The sequence below is a fragment of the Lissotriton vulgaris genome, unplaced genomic scaffold, assembly GCF_964263255.1.
Source record: "Lissotriton vulgaris unplaced genomic scaffold, aLisVul1.2 SCAFFOLD_4177, whole genome shotgun sequence".
NCBI classification, from domain to species: domain Eukaryota; kingdom Metazoa; phylum Chordata; class Amphibia; order Caudata; family Salamandridae; genus Lissotriton; species Lissotriton vulgaris.
Window position 1 is genome coordinate 8,441 of NW_028249746.1, and position 4,060 is coordinate 12,500.

At 56.6% G+C, this 4,060-nt stretch overlaps 2 pseudogenes; both read left to right on the forward strand.

The window, feature by feature from the left end:
- The first annotated feature begins 1,187 nt into the window (after positions 1-1,187).
- LOC147663494 (5.8S ribosomal RNA) lies at positions 1,188-1,327 on the forward strand (annotated as a pseudogene).
- Positions 1,328-1,802: 475 nt separating this feature from the next.
- LOC147663495 (28S ribosomal RNA) overlaps positions 1,803-4,060 on the forward strand; it is a 3,256-nt pseudogene continuing 998 nt past the window's right edge.

Genomic DNA, 4,060 nt, shown 5'->3' on the forward strand with positions numbered 1-4,060 from the left:
AACGCAAAATAAAGACACGCTTAAATGAACATAAGTCCAACATACGGTTGAAACTTGAGAAATCTAATGTTGCCATGCACTTTGTCTAATCACGCCATACCATCGCACAACTCAAATTCATTGTATTGGAAATTCTCACGAAAGAGAAGGAATCGACAACCACAAACTACTATTAAAGAGAGAACTGGAATGGATCTATCGATTGCAGACCCTGAAACCTTATGGTCTCAATGATCGCATTGAATATAGTTGTTTTCTTTAATGTACCTATAATGTATTTTTTTATTGTCTAACTGTTCACTTTGCTTCTTACTCCCCACCTTCTACTCCCTACCTTCCACACTTGATGTATTCTAGACCAGCACCTTTCACAGTTTCACCCCGTTCCAATATGGCCGCGCCACTTTTTGATTCCTAGTCCCTAGTTTAGCTCGATAGCCCTTCGTTGCTTTCTAACGCATGGCATTTACTGCCTCCACCCACAAACACACTCAACAGCGATCTCACAGCCGTATGGATAGCGGAACCCGCTACGCGTTATTATGAAGTAAGTTCTTTGCAGCTTCAGTACCCGACTTAGTTTAAAGCTCACGCTGTTTATTTATTTTTGACTCCACGCGGTAAATTTTCCAGCACTACCTATTTCCTCACGTCTAATAGCCGAGCACTATCCTAATCACTCGGGTTATTTAACATCCGCACTCCCCCACCGATAGCACGAGTAAGCCCTGGCCCCCAACCCACGGCCTCAAACCTCCTCCTTACCTATTCCCTTGTGCCTTCCTCCACAGCACTCCGTGATCAAGGGCATTTCCGCCCGAAATGCATTGGAGAAAGTTCATATATCAACTTCATGGATTTATGCTGTTTCTGATATGCTGTTAATATCAGTCTAAGATATTGGATAAACAAACAAAGAATAAATGAACTAAACCTTCTTTCACATTGTGAATCATATCATTGATCACCTCCGGAGTGCCTCACTAGGGGATGTATTGGCAGTTTCTGCATGCACGACCCACTCTAGTGTTTTTTTTCTCCCAACGGTGCAGGCTGACTCCCAGAGGGGAAGCCTCGAACGGGGCACCGGGGCCGTCTTGCCGCGCGGGTGGCGGACGGACAGTGTCGCCTTCCTCCCGCCTCTCCTGCACCCGCAGGTGGGCGAACGTTTTCGAAAAGTTGCCTGTGACTCTTGGCGGTGGATCACTCGGCTCGCGCGTCGATGAAGAACGCAGCTAGCTGCGAGAATTAGTGTGAATTGCAGGACACATTGATCATCGACACTTCGAACGCACCTTCCTCCCGGGCCTTGCCTGTCTGAGGGTCGCTCGATCGTCAATCGCCCCGGGGGTTCCCCCGGGACGCGGCTGGGGCCGTCGCAGGGTTAGCTCCGCTACCCCTTCGTCCCCCCACAAGTTCAGACCCCCCCGATCGCCCGTGGCAGGGTCCCTCGCTGGGTCCTGCCGCGGAGGTATGCCGCCGGCGAGCCTGGCCCCCGAGAAGGGGGCCTGGCGACCGGTCCGCCCCGGGCCCGTCCTGGGGTGCCTGGCTGCGTGTTGCGCAAGGCTGACTTTGGTGTCCTACCGGCTGCCCGCGCACACGCGCCTCGGGCGCCCGCCTCCGCGGCCGGCTTCCCGGAGAGGGCGAAGCCCTTCCGGATGCGATCCGGGGAAAGAGATGGCGCGCGCTGCCGGGTATGGCCAGGCCCCCTGCTCCGGCAGGGGCCTGGCCTCTCCCTGGCAGCCCCCTTTTGACGCTCCGGCGTCATTCTTCCGACTACGACCTCAGATCAGACGTGGCGACCCGCTGAATTTAAGCATATTACTAAGCGGAGGAAAAGAAACTAACCAGGATTCCCCCAGTAAGTGAAGAGGGAAGAGGGAAGAGCCCAGCGCCGAATCCCTGCCCAGCAGCGCCGAATCCCCGCCCGGCGGCGGGCACGGGAAATGTGGCGTACAGAAGACCGACTCCCCGGCGTCGCTCAGGGGGCCCAAGTCCTTCTGATCGAGGCTCACCCCGCGGACGGTGTTAGGCCGGTAGCGGCCCCCGGCGCGCCGGGATCGGGTCTTCTCGGAGTCGGGTTGCTTGGGAATGCGGCCCAAAGCGGGTGGTACACTCCATCTAAGGCTAAATACGGGCGCAAGACCGATAGCCAACAAGTACCGTAAGGGAAAGTTGAAAAGAACTTTGAAGAGAGAGTTCAAGAGGGCGTGAAACTGTCGAGAGGTAAACGGGTGGGGTCCGTGCAGTCCGCCCGGAGGATTCAACACGGCGGGAAGGTCGGTGGCCCGGGAGTTCCTTATCCCCTCCGCGGGACCGGGGCCCGGGCCCTACCCGGCCCCCGCAGGGCGCATTACCTCCGCGGCGGTGCGCCGCGACCGGCTCCGGGTCGGCTGGGAAGGCTTCGGGGTGGCAGGTGGCCCTCCGCTCCAGCGGAGGGTGTTACAGCCCCCCTGGCAGCAGCTTTGCCGTGTCCGCGGGGCCACGGCGACGGGGTTAGCATTTCACCCTTCTAGAGGGACATGACATGTATGTAACTGTGAACCCCGGTTAAAGTTAACTCAAGCCTCAGCATCACAAAATTGATGCTGCCACCACAGACACAAGTCTGACCTCCTGCTGCTGGGAGTCCTTCCAGCGAGGGAGGCTTGGACAAAGGGTTTCCTGTCAGGGGCGGTGCTAGCACCATCCCAGACAGGGTTTTGTGTATCCTGGGTAGGCAGGGCTTTAGAGGAAGGTGACTGCAAGTGGCCCCCCGGTGCTCACTATGCATAGGCCGGCTAGAACCAGTTCCAGGGGCACACCAGCCCCTGAGCTGGGGAAAGTCCGGCATGGGAGAGGGTTGTAACCACCCCCCTTCCTGCTCCCACCCACGGGCAGGACCTAGTCACGTGCCAGCCCCTTTTCCTAGTATAAAGATAGGAGCGGGCCCCTTTCCAAATTAGATCATCTTTGAATCCTGAAACTACTTTCTACGAAAGGAACTCAAGACTTCTTCCTAAGATTTCTCCCTTGTGACTAAGGAGTAGTCACCCTGCATCTGCGGGCACCACCTAAGAACACTGCGGTTTGCTGCACGTCCTTCCTCCGGAATCCGACCGACCAGCACGACGAGAACCAGCTTCCCTGGCACCTCTGACCACTACCTACATCATCAGCCCAGCTGAGATCCGTGGGTGTGACGAGACCTCGAGGGACCGGCCATCTTCAGAACTGCACGACGCTTACCCAGCACGACCGCCGAGGGATCCTCGAGTGAGTGCTTTGGGGTTCGAGAAGCCCTAACCCTGAGCAGCTCCAGCACCGAAGTCCAGCCCCCCAGCATCCACCAGATCTGCGTGGGGCCCTTCTGCTCTTTTGCTGCTCACCGCGTTGTCCGGCTACTTGCCTGCTGGCTTGTGGCCCTCTTGACGACGCACCACGACGACAACACCGCTGGTCTGGTTGCTCCAGGCTGGCCCTTGCTCCCCTCCAACAGAGGAGCACCCCAGACCCTCCTGGTCCACTCCAGACGACATTTTAAGTCCACCGCGTGGGCTTGCATTTGCCAAGACTTGTTGCCCCAATCCTGGGTCCAGCGACGTCGACAGCAGATACCTTCGTGGGACAGCTCGCACCTCCATCCGGGTCGCTGACAACGCCTCCTGGTCCGTGAGACTGCAGAGCCCAGCATCGCCCACTCACCTGGTCGAGGTGACTCCATCCGGTGCCATCCTGGTGCCCATCTAATCACTGGCTAGTGATTCAGAACTTGGTCCCCTCTGCTTACAGGTATCCTCAATCACCGATCCAGGCTTGGATCCCATCGAACTTCTTCACTGGTCGCCTGCCAGCAACTTCTTCTTTCAGGCTCCATAGACTGCAACGAGAATTCCCGACGTCTTTTCAAACCTATGCAGCCGCAGCCCCTGGGCTAGGTAACCTGAGCATTTCGGTGCTCCAGCATAGCTTAACTATCCAAAGGTCCAGATCCTTTTTCGTTTCAGCTCTACCTAGTCGGATTTGTCCGATAACACTAACTTTACGAAATCTAGCATCCATAGACTTTGTCCCGCATCCC